A 19,190-nucleotide genomic window follows, 5' to 3' on the forward strand; every position below is an offset into this window, starting at 1 on the left:
TTCCCCCTACAGATAATAGCGTTCAAAAATTAGAATCACTCGCTCGAATGAAACAGACACCACTGACCAACTAACTGATCAATCAACTAACCAAATACAGACACTTCAGAAGTTTTTCTGTTCCTTACAATACTCTCACGCTCTTCACCAAATCCCGCTTTCATACTTGTTATCCCTTCACCTCGTAGGTTAAATACAAACAACTCACAGAACTGAAGAGCCACTTACTTAATGAGCAGATATTGAGTGCATTGATGAACCACTTAATGAGCAGATATTGAGCCCAGTGTGTGATTTTCTGGGGTTTCTCAACATTTTGGACTGGATTATTCTTTGTTGTGGAGGGCCGTCTTGTAGGATGTTTAAGAGCATCTACTCACTAGATGGCAGTAATATTCCAGCTCCCCCCTCTCCCCCAGCCGGACACTGTTCTGGACAATCAAAAATGTCCCCTGGGGGATGGGGAGTCACCCTGGTTGAGAACCACTGCTCCAGACTGTGCATGGCTTGGGGAACAAACAGAAAAAACTTTTGAGTGGAGCAAGGAAGAAAGCAACATTTTCGATTGTCGAATCTCGACCTCGACAAAGTCAGGGACAAGGTGCTGGGATCTCTGCTTCAGCCACTGCAGAGTAAGGGCCACTGTACTTGAAGATCTTGGCTGCCACCTTCCAAACTTTGTATGGGTGCGTCTCACTGGTGGAACCCAAAGCATTTGCTGAACCCTACTTGCAAGGGTGTTCAGGAAATGTGGTGGTTAGCTTTTCACCTCTGCAGTGAAGGAAAGGCTCTCTAGAAGAGTGTGGAATGGACATAGAGTGGGCCAGTCCATAGGTCCACCCCTCCCCTAAGCCTCAGAATTCCCAGGTAGCAGCTACACCTGGAGAAATGGAAGTTCGGCTAAACCAAAAGGCCCATTAGAGCTTTTTGTAACAGCAGGGCAATTCTCCTGAATAGTTTTAACGTGATAATTTGCTTCTTTTCTACCAACAGAAGTAAGATTAGTTATCACTAGAGAAATATACAAAGCCTATACAAGACATCTCTCACCAGGCCCATCTAAGGCTGATTGTTTATGATTAAAAAATGTGCAGACGTTCCATCAGTAGAACGGCCTTTCAACCTGGGACCTCATGAAAGATTAACAATCATGGCTACTGCTTATAGATGTTTCCTATGTACCAGGGGCTATTTTTAAGGACTTTTTTCTATATTAACTTACTTAAGCTTCACAATAATCCCCGAATAATGGCTTATACACGTGAGAAAACTGAGGCCCTGAGGCCTTAAGTGTGTTGCCCAAGGTCACCCAACCAGGAAATGGTAGGGCTGGGATTCCAACTCATGGAAATTTGGTTACAAAGGCTGTTTTTTTTTTAAATTTATTTATTTATTTATTTGTTTATGGCTGTGTTAGGTCTTCGTTTCTGTGCGAGGGCTTTCTCCAGTTGCGGCAAGCGGAGGCCACTCTTCATCGCGGTGTGCGGGCCTCTCACCGCCGCGGCCTCTCTCGTTGCGGAGCACAGGCTTCAGACGCGCAGGCTCAGTAGTTGTGGCGCACGGGCCTAGTTGCTCCGTGGCACGTGGGATCTTCCCACACCAGGGCTCGAACCCGTGTCCCCTGCATTGGCAGGCAGACTCTCAACCACTGCGCCACCAGGGAAGCCCACAAAGGCTGTTTTTTAATAACTGTGCTATAACTAGGATTCAATTCGATTTAATCTTATTATTTATAAAAGTAATGTGGTCCTAACAGGGAGAATATGAAAAAAATGCAGAAGTATGTCAATTCAAGGTCTTTATGGCTTGTGAGAAGACATTTAAATATTGTATGAAGGAAAGAAATGGAAAATTCATCTAAGTGAATGGGGGTAGCAGATTTTCACTGAGAAGAATTCAGTTAGATGAAACGAATCTAAGAGACATAGGCTCTCTGTGATGTCAGCCCCTTCACTACGCTATGAAGTCTCCCTTATAATCTGTACCTGTGGTTAAAGGTGGCCCACTGGGGTCACTGGCTAGAATTTAGTCAACTTCTTGCCTGATACCCCTACCCACCTGCAAAGCCTCAAATACAAAGTCATTCATGAAATAGCAAAAGCCTCTCCGTGTGTAATTAACAGGAAGGCAGACGGATTTAAGAAAGGACAGAGAAGATTCATACCCTTTCTCCAAATTAGGAGCCTAAGTTTTTCAATTGAAAGAAAAAAAAATCAAATGGAATATTTTGATCAATAATGTATTTCAGCACTTTTGTGTTTCATCCTCTGCTCTCTTCTTTCAGAAATTTTGGGATGAGTTTCCCCATTCAAAGATCAAAACAGCGAAGCAACTCTTAATAGCAATTATGAAGTTAATGTATTTCACAATAGACTCTAAAGAGTCTATTGTGGTGGCTATACTTGCTTCTCAGAATATTTCCTACTTTACTTAAGCAAAGGCAGGCCTTCATCTTTGAAAACTTCAGTCTTGAGGACAGGGCTAAATCAATGTATTGTTCATGAAAAATTCAGAGTAAGACTTTATCCATTTGGCTTAGAATGTCATTGTTTGGTTTTTTTAAATAATTGATTTGTATCTATTTTATAGATTTTTTTTCCCTTAGATTCCATCTATATGTGTTAGCATACTGTATTTGTTTTTCTCTTTCTGACTTACTTCACTCTGTATGACAGACTCTAACTCCATCCACCTCATTACAAATACCTCCATTTCATTTCTTTTTATGGCTGAGTAATATTCCATTGTATATATGTGCCACATCTTCTTTATCCATTCATCTGTCGATGGACATTTAGGTTGCTTCCATGTCCTGGCTATTGTAAATAGAGCTGCAATGAACATTTTGGTACATGACTCTTTTTGAACTATGGTTTTCTCAGGGTATATGCCCAGTAGTGGGATTGCTGGGTCGTACGGTAGTTCTATTTGTAGTTTTTTCAGGAACCTCCATACTGTTCTCCATAGTGGCTGTATCAATTTACATTCCCACCAACAGTGCAAGAGTGTTCCCTTTTCTCTACACCCTCTCCAGCATTTATTGTTTCTAGATTTTTTGATGATGACCATTCTGACTGGTGTGAGATGATATCTCATTGTAGTTTTGATTTGCATTTCTCTAATGATTAATGATGTTGAGCATTCTTTCATGTGTCTGTTGGCCATCTGTATACCTTCTTTGGAGAAATGTCTATTTAGGTCTTCTGCCCATTTTTGGATTGGGTTGTTCGTTTTTTTGTTATTGAGCTGCATGAGCTGCTTGTAAATCTTGGAGATTAATCCTTTGTCAGTTGCTTCATTTGCAAATATTTTCTCCCATTCTGAGGGTTGTCTTTTGGTCTTGTTTATGGTTTCCTTTGCTGTGCAAGGTTATCTATTTTATATATAGCAGCGTGTATATTTAACAAACTCTTGAGCTGATTCTCAGTGCCCTAAACTTTAAGAGTCAATGCTCTAGGTACGAATGATTCCTTAACTTTAAATATAAAAAAATACTTAAAAGGGATACGTGGTTTTAGGTCAAAAACATGGAGCTTAAATTCCGTATTTCAGGCGTTAGGAAGAAGGCAGGAGAGTTTGAGACACTAGTGGGAACTCTGGAAATTCTACCCAAGTTGTCATTCACCTTCTCCGTCTACTTGCAAAACCGGCCTCACTAGACCCAGTGATATCTGGCATCCTCCTCCCCAGACAAGCCATTTCGGAGGTTAGAGTGGCCTCTCTAGAAATGAGTTATTCAGGAGTGACAGATCTTTCAGAAGGCATAATTCAAGATCTTCGGGCAGGGAGGGGTGTGGAATAATGACCAGACTTTTAATTGGAGAATGCTAACTTAAAAACTTCGGAAAATATCAAGGTGCTTGCTTGTGTGTGTGCGTGTGGTGTGCCTGTGTGTACAAGTGTGTGTGAGTGAGTGATAGGTGTGAATATGAGTGTGTGGCGTGTGGCATATGTGTGATTGTGCATATATGGTATGTGTGTATTTGGGGTGTGTATGTGCTGTGTGTGTGTGTGTGTGGCAGGTTTTGACCTCTGCTGAAACAGCAGTGCAGGTGATGGAAGCCTTCTGTTCAACCACAAAGCAGATTGTTTTCCTCCAGATCCCTCGGACGTTGCCAGACCTCTGAGCCAGGGTCTCTATCCCCACCATGATAAACACTGTAAGGCTGACAGTTTCCCGAAACGAACTTTAGCTTGGGCTCCTATTTACTATAAGTTCCTAAGAAAATTATTTGAGAACATAATCTGTGCTCAAAATGCCTCAGTTGGAGTGAGCTGTGGGACGGAAGAGATGATTTGAGTGTTAAATCTGTAAAAATACCATATCACGTCTCTTTTTTTTTATTATATCTTTATTGGAGTATAATTGCTTCACAATACTTTGTTAGTTTCCGATGTATAACAAAGTGAATCAGTCATATGCATACATATGTCCCCATATCTCCTCCCTACCCCACCCATCTAGGTCATCGCAGAGCACCGAGCTGATCTCCCTGTGCTATGCTGCTGCTTCCCACTAGCTGACTATTTTACATTTGGTCGACATATATTCATGTCTTTTTTAAAAATTTATTTATTTATTTATTTATTTATTTATTTTTGGCTGTGTTGGGTCTTCGTTTCTGTGCGAGGGCTTTCTCTAGTTGCGGCGAGCGGGGGCCACTCTTCATCGCGGTGCGCGGGCCTCTCACTATCGCGGCCTCTCTCGTTGCGGAGCACAGGCTCCAGATGCGCAGGCTCAGTAGTTGTGGCTCACGGGCCTAGTTGCTCCGCGGCATGTGGGATCTTCCCAGACCAGGGCTCGAACCCGTGTCCCCTGCATTAGCAGGCAGATTCTCAACCACTGCGCCATCAGGGAAGCCCTTCATGTCTTTTTTTAAAGATGTTTTTTAGAAGCAGCTCAGGCAACATCTGTAGCATTTTCTTCCCTGGCCAATGTCTACTTGCTCCTTTTTCCTTTGGCTTTTCTTTCTGATCCGTCACCCATCACTCCAGGACCTGCTAATCCAGCACACACACTTGCTGTTACCAAGTCCAAGCTCATTCTGCTCTTCACTTGACAGGCCAATAAATCGGGAGACAAGGGGTTAGGACAAGGAATAGTGACTTTATTCAGAAAGCTGGGAGTCCAGGAAGATGGCGGACTAGTGTCCCAAAGAACCGTCTTACTGGGGTCTGGATGCTAGTTTCTTTTATAGAACAGAGGGGGAGGTGAGGAGGTAAAGTAGAAAAGCCATAAGTTTTGCAAATATCTCCTGGTTTTGCCAGACTCAGGGAGGGGATGTGTTAATTTCTTCTTTCCTGCAGCTGTTCATAGGTGGGCAGGATCAGGTTGTTTCCCTGTGAGCTGGACAAAGGTACAGTAAGTCCCCTACATACGAACCTTCAAGTTGCGAACTTTCAAAGATGAGAACGTGCGTTCCATCAACGTCAGGTGTCAGTGAAATTGCAGCTTGCCCTCCATCTCCTATTGCCGATGATCCTTCAGCTCTACCATCTCCCACCTCCTCCCCCTCCTCCAGTCAGTAACTCTTCTTGCGTGTTCACTCAATGTCAGCCCCTATATGCCAGCCGTTGTACTGTAATACTCTACTTTTCAAGGTACTCTACTGTCAGATTAAAAATGTTTTCTTTATTTTTTGTATTTGTTTTTTATGTATTATTTGTGTGAAAAGTATTACAGTATAGTACTACATAGCTGATTGTGTTAGTTGGGTACCTAACCTAACTTTGTTGGACTTATGAACAAATTGGACTTACGAACGTGCTCTCAGAATGGAACTTGTTCGTATGTAGGGGACTTACTGTATTTTAGTTTAATATTCAGGCAGAGGGGGCAGGGTTTCCTGAGACGGGCCATTATGTATGCTTGTAGCTATAGGCAACATCCTTTTAGTGACTAACTTGTAACAAAAGCAACAGGAAACAAAGGTTAAAGTAAAAGAAACAAATCTAATATGGAGTCAGATTTGTTCTTCCCTGTTACATCACCATCCTAATGATCCCATGGACTTGGACATACACCTCCAGGTGGAATATACTGAACTCTTCTCAGGCAAAGAATAAGGACTCTGAACCAGCAGAGGGAGCTTTCTATCCAAACTGAACTGCCTCCGAATTTGCTGCATGGATCCGTGGCCTCTCCCCTTTTAAAACTTTAGAAGGAATTTTCATGCAGCCTGGCTGAACTTGAAATCCCAGCCTGGCTTGGTGCATCGAATGGCCTGTGTAATTCCAGATCTGAGGCATGTGTTCAAAGCTTCTCACCAGCACCTTCCATGCGGTGGTTTGATGCTGAGAGAGAAGGCCTAGCACATCCTGTGGGTTGACTTCAGGTTAACTTTCCGAATCCTGTTTCACTGTCCTGCCCTTGTCATAAAACCATGGTGTGAGATTGGACTCTCTGTGAACTTTCTTGTTCTTTGTTCCTTCATTTATAAAACGAGGCCGCTACAGCTATGTGGTAAGACAAACAATGACCTCAGCAAAAGAATACAACGCCGTGCTAGAGCCAAAACCAGGATCAGAGAATCACAGCATCTCGAAGCTGGAAAGAGATGGGAGGGGGCACCTGATCCAGCCCCCATCTGAGAAGGCAGAACAGCTTCCAGGATGGAAGGGCGGTTTTCCCTTGGCAGCCAGCCCAGGACTTGGGATCGCAGCCTATTGTTATCCAGGACATTGGGTTTCTGCAGCCTTGTGTGTGTGAGTCCGTGGAGCCACGGTTTTTGACTCCGGGACAGGGAAGATGAGCTCTCTGATGTGGCTGATGCGTGACCCCTGGGTCCTCCCATGAAACAACACCATTTCAGCTTTTCTCTGTTTCTGCTGCATCTGCAGAATTCACTTGTTTTATGTGCTCATTCATTCAGCAAACACTTTTGAGTTCTTCCTGAGTATCAGTTACTGGGCTCCACAGTGGGGCTGTTGCCATGAGACATCACTGCCTTTGCTCAGCTTACAAAGAAAGCTGGGATGAATGCAGCCCACCTGACCTTCTTACATCTTCACCTGCGTCCACATCCATGGGTATGGCCTTCTGTCTGAATCTCCATACTGCACTTTGATGCCGGTTGAGTTACTGTTTCATTTATTTTCCATGGTGCCATTGATGTAATTCACCAAATATTCCCAACTGCCTTGCAGTTTGCACGTCCTGGCCCTTTGGACTTGAGTGGGCTCACGTGACTAGTTCTGGCCAGTGACCTGTGAGTGTGATGGGTTTTGCTTCTAGGTCAGAGCATTGATTATGGGTTCCAGACTCTCCAAACAAGAACAATTCTGGAGAAGGAATGGTGGTGCTCCTCTGCCTGGTGCCCTAAGTGACTGTAACAAGCACAGTCTCCTGCTGACACACCAGGACCATGTGTTAGGAATGAGAAAAAAATGACCACTGGGCGGTTTCTTAACCAGGAGCCTGTTCCAACTGATTACTCTCTTATAGAACAAGCGGTTTGGCTCCTGCTTTCTCTGGGCTAAGCAATGGGATAAATCCATTTATCTCTTCATGAATCCAAAAATAGGTAGCGGGTGCCTCCTGCGTGTCAGGTGCAGTTAGGGGGTTGCAGCGTGAACACAGAGTCAGTAACTGTCCCCTCACGATGCTTACTTTCCAGCAGAGAAGAAGAGGCAGGATCACAATAACCTCCAGATAAAAACAGAAACACAAAGCCCAGTGGGCTCCACAGTGAATGAGGCTATTCCTGATAAATCCTGACATTTCAGAGTGTTGTGCACAATACGTGTGGACGACAACACCAGAAACTCCCATACTGTCATCCAATAGATTGTGCTCAAAGGAAACCTCACAAAGGACTAGGGGGCCCACAGCGTATGAACTTACTGGGTACCACTGTCGAATGTTTTGAGGCATCAGGTCATGTGAGGAAAGACCTGGAGCTCCCCAAAGCAGTCACGTGAATTCCAAGACTGAGGAGATTCTCCCCACTCATCTGCTTCCCAACTCCTGCCCTCACTCAACTCCATCTAGCCTATTCTTTTGCCACATGGGTGGGGTCAGGAGTTAGTAGGAAACAAAAAATAGTCTTCGAGGGAGTAGAGGGGACCATCTGTGAAAGGCGGGGTGGACTCTTTCCCCTTTTTCTCAGGCACAAAGGTGAGAATGAAGCTCACAGAGAAGGACTGTTGTTGTTATTTAGAATCATCTTCAGGTGGACTTCTAATCCTCTGCTTTCTAGTCTATGTGGCCTTGGCAAGTCACTTCCCCTCTTTGAGCCTCAATGTCTTCCTCTAAAATGGGAATACTAGCTACCTTATGGTATCACTGTAAAGATGGGAGGCAATAGGAAGAGTACCTGACCACACACAAAGTACTTACTGGTAGCCACTATTTTATGGAGGTAGAACATCTTTCTCCAAGGGTGTTAGAATCTATTGTCTCCTTTCTTATTTACAACACTCCCAAAGGGGATGGCGGAGAGGCACTGGCATTGTTGTGATTCCCCTAAATAAGAAAGATGCACACAGTCTACATAATGCTACCTTCTTGTTATTAGGTCACTATGGTTTTTTCTTGAGATATCTGCTTTCTCCTGAACATCAACTTTTCTATTTCAAATAAAGAAACATCTGTAAAGGTGATGTCTGATTGAGCAGAGAAGTGGCAAGCCCTTTAAATACCTGGGTCATGGGGGTTCTGAATGCCAAGTTCTGGGTTGTATTTGGGACTCATGAATTAAGAAATACTTGTAATGGAACAAACTCACAGATATAGAGAACAGACTTGTTGCCAAGGGGGAGGTGGGATGAGGGAGGGATGGATTGGGAATCTGGGATTAGCAGATGCAAACTATTATATATAGAATCGATAAACAACAAGGCCCTACTGTATAACACAGGGAACTATATTCGATATCCTGTGATAAACCATAATGGAAAAGACTATAAAAAAGAGTATATATATATATATATACACACACTTAAAACTGAATCACTTTGCTGTACAGCAGAAATTAACACAACATTGTAAATTAACTATGCTTCAATAAAATAAATTTAAAAAAAACAAAGATTTTGGTGCCAGTGGCTTTAAAGTCACTAGCTATTCATCCGTTCAACTGAAAAAAAAAAAAGAAATGCTTCTAATGGTACTTATTAGTTGGTATCTTAAGGAGCTTAACATCTAGTCCAAGTATTTAGACCTATCCCACCTGTGGTTGTGGACTCCTAGGAACAGACATAAGCCTAGAAGGTGTGAACTTGTTACTGCTCTCCTGAGCTGAACCTGTGGGCAAGACCTGTGGGCTGCCCTTTCTCAAGAACTCAAACTGGTTCTTAAGTTTATTCTGTGTGGGAGGTATCCTGGACTCCAAATCCTTAAGCAAGCATCTGTCTGATTAGAGTTCATGGTAGTTTATACATGAAAGCAACCTTGACCATTTACTTTTTCTTTTTGAGGTGTTGGTTAAGGAATTATGGCCGCCTGGGCACATTATACTATGGAAGACCTATTGCTTTCTAGAAAATGGTTCCTTCCTTTACATATGTCGTGAAACCATGTGTAGGTGTCGGCCTTTGGTATTTTAGATGATGAATAATAAGAGATACTGAATCGAATCAATGCTTTTTGTTATCTCTCTCACGGAGTGTTGGACATTATTGCTCTAATGCCCTTAAAATAACTGAGTGAAAAATGAAAAACCCTCTTTCTGTTCAACTACAGCCAGTTAACTTCCTTATATAAAAATGCAGGTTGTTTTTTTTATTAGGCTACAAAACTATTTCAAGAAAATGAAAACCAAATGTATACCAAACAAGCCCATGTGTCATTGGTCCATGCCTTTGGGCTCCAGGGCAGAGATCAGCCAAGTCTCCCTCTTTCCTTTGTGCCTTGAGGTGGGAATAAAATATATACCTGTTAAGAACATGCTTGTGTCATTGGATTAAATAAATGGTGTATTAAAATAACCCCAAACATTTTGAATGGAACCATTCCAATGTTTGGTTAAAAGCTACTTAAATAATAAATACATGATCATGAAGCTCTAAATACTTACTATGGAAGAGAACAGTTCTTTATAGAGATTAATCTTAGCTTTTAAATAGTCCTGAAATTGGAATATCTCTGATTTCTTGAAGTCTGTTGAGCAAGGGCCTGTGAATCTCTTAATCACCAATGCTAATGGAATTTAATGCTCTAAAATGACAATTTCCACTTGAAATCAGTAGGAACTATTTACATACCACAAAAGTCTGTGGGGGTAAGAAATGGTTGAAAATATGACCAGAACAGCAAGCAATCAAGGAAAAGAGTTAGATGCTACAGATGCACACACATAGTCAAACCCACAACCACATGCTCAGACACCCAATTTGTAAGGCTAAGTTTAATTCACGGCAAACGTGGGATAGTTAAAAAAAATTTTGTTTCCAAAATTGAGAAAAATGGTATTCAGTGGAAAAGATTTTGAAGAAAATATCTTTAATTTCCTTGCATATTACTCCTTGAGCCTTCCCTGCTCTCTTTTAAAAGACTGGATTCACATAATGTTATCTTCTTGGCAAGCTAGGCCACTGTGGCACACGCAGTGTAATCAATAAACAAGCAATTAAATGCCCTATCACAGAGGGAAGCAAGGCTGGCCATAGTCCAACAAGAGCCTTCCCCGTCCTCTGGATTTATTAGACTTTGCGTTACCCTTGTTCACGTTAGGCTTAATAAAGGCCAAAAGAGGTGCCAAAGAATAGATTTGTTCAATGTTCGACGCCTGTTTTTCTCACCATCAAAGCATCAGCTCTGATTAGGAGGAACACTGTCTCCAGCAGGACCCAGAGCTGGAAGTAGCATTCGGTGGGCGGATGTCAAGTGCACAGATGTGATCTTTGAACAACAGAAAATCAAATGAGCTAAAGTCGGACCAAACCAGATGCAGAGCCTCCAAGCTCAACCAAATGAACTGTAAAGAAGCAGTTGTTCTGCTAAGGCAAAGGGATCCAAAAGTTATCCATCTGATGCTGAATTTAATAGGACTCTCCCAGCCTCCTCCATGCATCATCTTGAAGTGAACATCCCTTTTCCCTAAGATGAGGAAATCATCTCAGCACGAGTGCTGTAAAGGGATGCAAAGAGGATGACAATCTGTCAGAGCCTTAGAGATGCAGCATCTCGATGGGTCCAGGGTCTGGGGGACGAGGTACTCATGCCCCAGGCTCATTCACTCAATTTATCAGTTCCCCCAGAGGTAGGTCAATTCAAGGGAAGTGATTCAGGCTAACCCCAAGTTTGTAAACCAAAGAGACAGTGTTTTCCCAGCGGTGCCCACGCCCCCATTTCTTGGTATGAACTTGCCTGGGGAACCAAATTTGCTTTCAAGGGATTGCTTACTAAGCCTCAGAAATGGAGCAAACATTTTGAGGACTTGTCATTCAGAGCCTTGTGAACTGCTCCCTCCTTCACCATAAATGCAACTTTCTGGAGAGAGCCTGGGAGGCCCCATGGTCTGTCTCACTTGACTGTCTCACTTGACTTGAAGTGTAGAACCACTGATACAACTTTACCTGTGTCCCCATGTCCTGCCTATGAAGAAAGTCTGACATCCTGTCTGTCTCTTCTGCATTTGCTTTTTTTCAATTCAGTTTATTTTCATGGCATGACTTAGTGTGGGTCTCATCTTGTTTGGTTTCATCTTGTTTGGGATCCTCCATGCTTCCTGTACCTGGATATCTGTTTCCTTCTTCAGGTTTGGGAGTTTTACAGCCATAATTTTATCAAATACACTTTCAACCCCCATTTCTCTCTTCTCCTTCTGGGACCCCTATAGTGTTAATTTGGTACACTTGATGTTGCCCTAGAAATCCTTTAAGCTGTTCTCATTAAACACATTTTTTTTTCTTTTTTCTGTTCTGATTGGGTGATCTCCATTATTCTGTCTTCCAGATTACTTATGCCTTCTTCTGTATCAACTAGTCTGCTGTTAATTCCTTTTAGTGTGTTTTTCATTTCAGGTATTGTATTCTTTAGTACTGTTTCTTTTTTATATTTTCTAGTTCTTTGTTAAAATTCTCACCATGTTCATCTGTTCTTTTCCCTATTTCAGTGAGCATTCTTATTACTAATTCTTTGAATTTTTTATCAGGTAAATTGTTTTTTCTGTTTCATTTGTTGTTTTTTTCAGGGGTTTTCTCTTGCTCTTTCAATAAAACAAACTCCTCTGTCTTCTCATTTTCTTAACTTTCTTTGTTGTATGAAATTAGGTGAAACAGTTACCTATTGTGGTCTAGAGGGGGTGTCCTTATGTAGGCGTGTCCTATACAGCCTGTGTGTGCCCAGTGCCTTTGGTAGGAGAGCTGGATTTGATGTGAACACAAAGTCATGACTTCCCCCAGGTGTGCTGGCAGCGATCACCTTGGTAGCAGGTGGGCCTAGAGGTGAAGGGGCTAGGGCCAGAGCCGTGTGTGAGCCGGGGCTTCTCCCCTGCTCATTGGCCATCACTGCCCTATTTGGGTTGGGGATGGGTTCCAGGTTGCTCAGGTAGAAGACTTGAGGGTTGGGTCCCAGCTAGCTGTGTTTCCCACCCCTGCCCCAGCACTGGCACTCTTGCCCTAGAGGGGGGCAGGGCTGGTACAGGCACTCGGCATGGGTCCGGGTGCAGACTGTGGCGGTCCAGCTGCAGCCAGAGACCCAGATTGCTTCTGATGCTCTGCCTGTGTAAGCCCCAGTAATGGCCGTCTCTGCCCTGCTCTGGCGCCGCTCCAGGTCTGAGCCACCTTTGTGCCTCACAGCCGAGTTCTCTTCTAGGTCACAGCAGCTCTCACCCCAGCGTGGAGCTGCACTGTGGAGCAACTGGGGTCAGCGAGCTTGCTCTGTTCGGGCTGGCGCATGCGCTGCTGCAGTCCCGGAAAACTGGCCAGCAAACCATTCAGTTTCAATCCTCCCTCCCCGCCTGTTTTGGGAATAGGCAAGCATGTGTGCACGCTCCCTACAAGTGTAGTCTAAGCTTTCCATGGCCCTCCTGTTAGTCCCACCAGCCCTCCAACCAGCCTAGGGAACTAGGCTGTCCAACCTAGTTGGACTGGGGTCCAACTGGGGTTCCCAGTGTCCAGCCCCAGGACTGGGGTGCCCAATATGTGGCTCAAACCTCACTCCCCAGCAGGGTTCTCTGCTTGTGTGATCTCCCTCCTCTTCGGAGTCCCCTCCCAGAAGTACAGGTCCTGACCTGATTCCTTCTTTTCCCTTCCTACCCAATTCCATGTGGATCTTTCTTACATCCTTGATTGTACAGGAGTCTTTCTGCCAGTCTCCAGTTAGTGAGAAATTGAGAATTTTTCCACACGTAGATGTATATATTTTTTGGCCGGGCGGCATGCGGGATCTTAGTTCCCAGACCAGGGATCAAACCCATGCCCCCCCACCGGCAGTGGAAGCGTGGACCTCCAGGGGAGTCCCCGTGTAGATGTATTTTTGATGTGTTTGTGGGGGGAGGTGAGTTCTGCATCCTCCTACTCTACCATCTTAATTTTTATTAATTCTCTCACTCTAGCCCTCCTGCTCTGGCTCTTTCCATCCATTATTTTGTTTATATAAGGGTTTTAATTTTTTTTTTTTTTTACATTTGTTCCTGTCTATGGATTGTCCCAGTCAAGAGGTACTGGATCTGATAGTATCCAAAAGTGCTGTTGTGAGGAAGACTAGAACCCAGGACTCTGCTGGAAGAAACCCCAGTAGGAAGTAGGATAGCAGGCTGCAACATGAAGAGTCAAATCTTTTCTCCAAAGGAGTGATGAGTGGAAAGAGCAAAGACAGAAAGAATTTAAATGCTACCAAAACTTAATATCCCATAAGACTATCTGGCTGAAATTCAGGCTCCATCTCTAAGTAAAATTGCAAGATTTGGCATATAAAAATATAGGATTTCAAATATTGCACAGGATATCCCATCTGTTAAAAAATTCCTTGTTTATCTCAAACTCAAGTATAACTGGGCTTCCTCTTACGTCTAGAGATTAGGATGTATCTGGCAACCTTATCTCTAGAGGTTGTAACCCAGGGGTTAGTAATCTATCAGGTGGGAAACATTTTTAACCAAAGCTGTCCTCTACATTGGAGACAGTGTAGTGTTTTCAGAGGAAAGAAGGGCTACCTTTAGATAATATTTCTTAGACCTGAAAACATATTTGTTGCTTCAAAAGCTCATATTTCTGATCAAATTAGGCCAGCTCTGCCCCACACTCTTTCTAGTTGGATGTCCTTGAACTTAAGGTCGCTTATCTTCTCCAAGTCCCAGTTTACTCATCTCTAACTGCTTCGTGGACTGAATGGTGACTTATAAGGAAAAGTACTTCACAAACTTGTAAAGTGCTGTACAGACATAAACTATGATTATTATTTCCTCACTAATTTTCTTTTTAGTCTCTTTTCTACCAGAATAATGATGCATGTTTTGATGTATTTTTAGTCTACTATAACCCTATAGACTTTTCAGAAAAATATTGTATTCTTTTACAAGGAATGATGTGTCACTGGGCATCACTTAACACGTGTTCCAAATTTATTTCCCTCCAGGAAGTCCTATCTCCCAACTCCCAGAAAATCACAGACATTTGGGCTTCAGATGAACATAGAAAATGCTTCCAAAACTTTCCTTGCTTCCCTGACCCAAGTAATGAACTGCATAAATTTTCCAAATCTCCAGTATTTCCTGTTGACTCCACATCGCAGGAGGCCACTTGGTCACTGGGTCACAGGTGATCTCACGTGGCTTTATTGGCACTCTGTGGTGGGTGAGAGGTCAACGGATTCATGGGTCCCACAAAATTCCCTCCATAAGTGGTCAGCCAGTGGACCACAGCTGACTCCAAACCCTGCCACCACCAAGACAAAACCCAAAAAACGTTTCAGGGCTAACTGTAGAAGATGTTCAAAGTGCAGAAAAGTATGATTAAGGAATTAGAAGTAATCAGGAAGCTCACCACCTAAAGAAAACCACTGGTGGCTTATATATATAGTTATAGTTATAAAATTTTTTTATAGAGTTGGGATCATACATCATACTGTGGAATTAAGAGTTTTGCATCCTGCTTTTTTTTCACATACCATTATGATTTTTTCAGGCTATTTCATAGTTTTCAAAACAATAAAAACATAATTATCTTTATAGTAGTCTATCATATGGATGCACTCTGGTTTATTCAAGCATTTTCTATATTCTGAGGCATTTTAAAGCACAATACATCCATTACACAGGTACTATTCCAGGGATATGTTCCAAGTGCATATTTATTTTTGTGTCCCTAGTTTTTCCCCATCCTATGGCAGGACCTGTGGCTTCTCTGTTATGTCCTAGGTAATAGAAGGTCCTGGGACTTTCCATTTGATAATTAGAATGCCTAGTCTGGTGTGTACTTCAAAACCTCTGAACTGGATTTAGAGTTAAATCTCCTTCACTAGCCGATAGCAGGCAAGAAGCTTCAGTGTGGAAAGTGAGGGTGGCTTCTCCCTGTTGTATATTTTGGGCCTGGTTGCTGTTGAAAGCTGAGGATTTTCTCCAAGAGCACTTCCTGGCTTCTTCAGAGGGTCCCCTGCTCGACCTTCTGACTATGCCCTTGACATGGTAGCACCCCCCTCGCCACTCTCCATCTCACCTGGACTCTCCCTGTTCCCTCACCCTGTGACAGGTGTCCTCTTGGGTAGGATCCATTAAAAATGACCTCAGGCCCATGTTCCTTCTCAGGAGGCCACATCCAATCTTTGAGCGTCCAGCAGCTTGGACAAGCTATCACTCTGCTCAAGGCTTTGCACGAACTTACACTTTCGTCTCTCTTTGGTAAATATCTAACAGTGGAAAGTCTGGTTCATGTTTGGAAGTGATGATTTTACATTCCCACCAGCCACGTAGGAGAGTTCAGGTTAATCTAAATACCCACCAACTCTTGGCGTGGTGTCTTTTAAATCTGAACCATTCTACTAGACGTGTAGTGGTATGTGTGGTGATTTAAATTTGCATTTTCCTAATGATTAATGATGTGACAGTTTTCTTGTGACTCACAGCCAGAGCATAGAAGGTTAAGGAGGCAGAAGTTTTGTGTGTCCAGTTTGGGGCAGGGAGAGCCCAGAAGTGCTGATAGAACTATACGCTGGAAGGCCCAGGAAGAGGAGGCCGAGGGAGGGACTGAATTCATGAAGGTCACGGTGAGAGCTGCATACTCTAGCAGTTGGTGTCAGCGTGACATCTCAAAGACCAGACACACCTAGGGAAACATCAGTTAAAGGAGACAGTGACCCGGGGAATCAGGGAGACCTTTATGCCCAGGGGACAGCATGGAGGCCAGAATCCTCTCCTCTGCTCCTCTGAGGATGTGTGAAAGGAAAAAGCAGAGTAGGACCCCCACTGGAGAAGAATCATTCCTAAAAGAGAGTCTGAATTTTGAATTGACCATACATTCACTCAAAAGAGACTGCTTTAAAGCCAAAGGAATGAACACAGCACAGAGGATAGATACGAACAAGCTCACTGGGAGTGAAGGGGTGGGGACAGATGATTACATAGGAGAGGGAACACTGTTGATGCCTGGGTGCCACGTGACCCTTGCGACATGATGGTTTTATGAGCGAGTCAGCCAGGTTGAAAGCCACATCAAGAATGAGCAACACACTTTGGATCAAGTCAGAGTATATTCTCAACTAATCTCTCTAATCTCCTTTTATAAGTCTATATTTAAGACAACTTGTGTAGCTGTGTTTTTCTAATTTGATTCCAAGTCCAGAGCCTTATGTTTGTGCATTGTGTTTATCTTGTTGAATATGGAATATATATATATATATATATATATATTAAATTTTTATTGGGATATAGTTCATTTACAATGTTGTGTTAATTTCAGGAATACAGCGAAGTGAATCTGTTACACATATACATATATCCACTCTTTTTTAGATTCTTTTCCCATATAGGCCATTACAGAGTATTGAGCAGAGTTCCCTGTGCTACACAGTGGGTCCTTATTAGTTATCTATTTTATATCTAGTAGTGTGTATGTGTCAATCCCAATCTTCCAATTTATCCCTCTCTCCCCTTACCCCCTCACCCCGGTAACCATAAGTTTATTTTCTACATTTGTAACTCTATTTCTGTTTTGTAGATAAGTTCTTCTGTAGACTTCTTTAAACTTTATTTATTTATTTATTTATTTTTAACATCTTTATTGGAGTATAATTGCTTTACAATGGTGTGTTAGTTTCTGCTTTATAACAAAGTGAATCAGCTATACATATACATATATCCCCATATCTCTTCCCTCTTGCATCTCTCTCCCTCCCACCCTCCCTATCCCACCCCTCTAGGTGGTCACAAAGCACCAAGTTGATCTCCCTGTGCTATGCGGCTACTTCCCACTGGCGATCTATTTTAAGTTTGGTAGTGTATATATGTCCATGCCACTCTCTCACTTTGCCCCAGCTTAACCTTCCCCCTCCCCATATCCTCAAGTCCATTCTCTAGTAGGTCTGCATCGTTATTCCCGTCCTACCCCTAGGCTCTTCATGACCTTTTTTTTTAGATTCCATATATATGTGTTAGCATACGGTATTTGTTTTTCTCTTTCTGACTTACTTCACTCTGTATGACAGACTCTAGGTCCATCCACCTCACTACAAATAACTCAATTTCGTTTCTTTTTATGGCTGAGTAATGTTCCATTGTACATATGTGCCACATCTTCTTTATCCATTCATCTGTCAATGGACACTTAGGTTGCTTCCATGTCCTGGCTAGTGTAAATAGAGCTGCAATGAACATTGTGGTACATGACTCTTTTTGAATTATGGTTTTCTCAGGGTATATGCCCAGTAGTGGGATTGCTGGGTCGTACGGTAGTTCTATTTTTAGTTTTTTCAGGAACCTCCATACTGTTCTCCATAGTGGCTGTATCAATTTACATTCCCACCAGCAGTGCAAGAGGGTTCCCTTTTCTCCACACCCTCTCCAGCATTTATTGTTTGTAGATTTTTGATGATGGTCATTCTGACTGGTGTGAGGTGATATCTCATTGTACTTTTGATTTGCATTTCTCTAATGATTAATGATGTTGAGCATTCTTTCATGTGTTTGTTGGCAATCTGTATGTCTTCTTTGGAGAAATGTCTATTTAGGTCTTCTGCCCATTTTTGGATTGGGTTGTTTGTTTTTTTGATATTGAGCTGCATGAGCTGCTTGTAAATTTTGGAGGTTAATCCTTTGTCAGTTGCTTCATTTGCAAATATTTTCTCCCATTCTGAGGGTTGTCTTTTCGTCTTGTTTATGGTTTCCTTTGCTGTGCAAAAGCTTTTAAGTTTCATTAGGTCCCATTTGTTTATTTTTGTTTTTATTTCCATTCCTCTAGGAGGTGGGTCAAAAAGGATTTTGCTGAGATTTATGTCATAGAGTGTTCTGCCTATGTTTTCCTCGAAGAGTTTTATAGTGTCTGGCCTTACATTTAGGTCTTTAATCCATTTTGAGTTTATTTTTGTGTATGGTGTTAGGGAGTGTTCTAATTTCATTCTTTTACATGTTGCTGTCCAGTTTTCCCAGCACCACTCATTGAAGAGGCTGTCTTTTCTGCACTGTATATTCCTGAATCCTTTATCAAAGATAAGGTGACCATATGTGTGTGGGTTTATCTCTGGGCTTTCTATCCTGTTCCATTGATCTATATTTCTGTTTTTCTGCCAGTACCATACTGTCTTGATTACTGTAGCTGTGTAGTATAGTCTGAAGTCAGGGAGCCTGATTCCTCCAGCTCTGTTTTTCTTTCTCAAGATTGCTTTGGCTATTCAGGGTCTTTTGTGTTTCCATACAAATTGTGAAATTTTTTGTTCTAGTTCTGTGAAAAATGCCAGTGGTAGTTTGATAGGGATTGCATTGAATCTGTAGATTGCTTTGGGTAGTAGAGTCATTTTCACAATGTTGATTCTTCCAATCCAAGAACATGGTATATCTCTCCATCTGTTTGTATCATCTTTAATTTTTTTCATCAGTGTCTTATAGTTTTCTGCATACAGGTCTTTTGTCTTCTTAGGTAGGTTTATTCCTAGGTATTTTATTCTTTTTGTTGCAATGGTAAATGTGAGTGTTTCCTTAATTTCACTTTAAGCGTTTTCATCATTAGTGTATAGGAATACAAGAGATTTCTGTGCATTAATTTTGTATCCTGCTACTTTACCAAATTCATTGATTAGCTCTAGTATTTTTCTGGTA

At 42.4% G+C, this 19,190-nt stretch overlaps 1 long non-coding RNA gene across 1 annotated transcript in view; it reads left to right on the top strand.

The window, feature by feature from the left end:
• Positions 1-2,599: 2,599 nt before the first annotated feature.
• Positions 2,600-19,190, top strand: part of LOC309632420 — a 248,761-nt gene continuing 232,170 nt past the window's right edge. Inside the window, exon 1 of the long non-coding RNA XR_014246908.1 lies at positions 2,600-4,868. This is a non-coding gene — a long non-coding RNA (uncharacterized lncRNA). The remainder of the gene's footprint in view (positions 4,869-19,190) is intronic.

The sequence above is a fragment of the Balaenoptera borealis genome (assembly GCF_965194805.1).
Source record: "Balaenoptera borealis genome assembly, chromosome: 7".
NCBI lineage: Eukaryota > Metazoa > Chordata > Mammalia > Artiodactyla > Balaenopteridae > Balaenoptera > Balaenoptera borealis.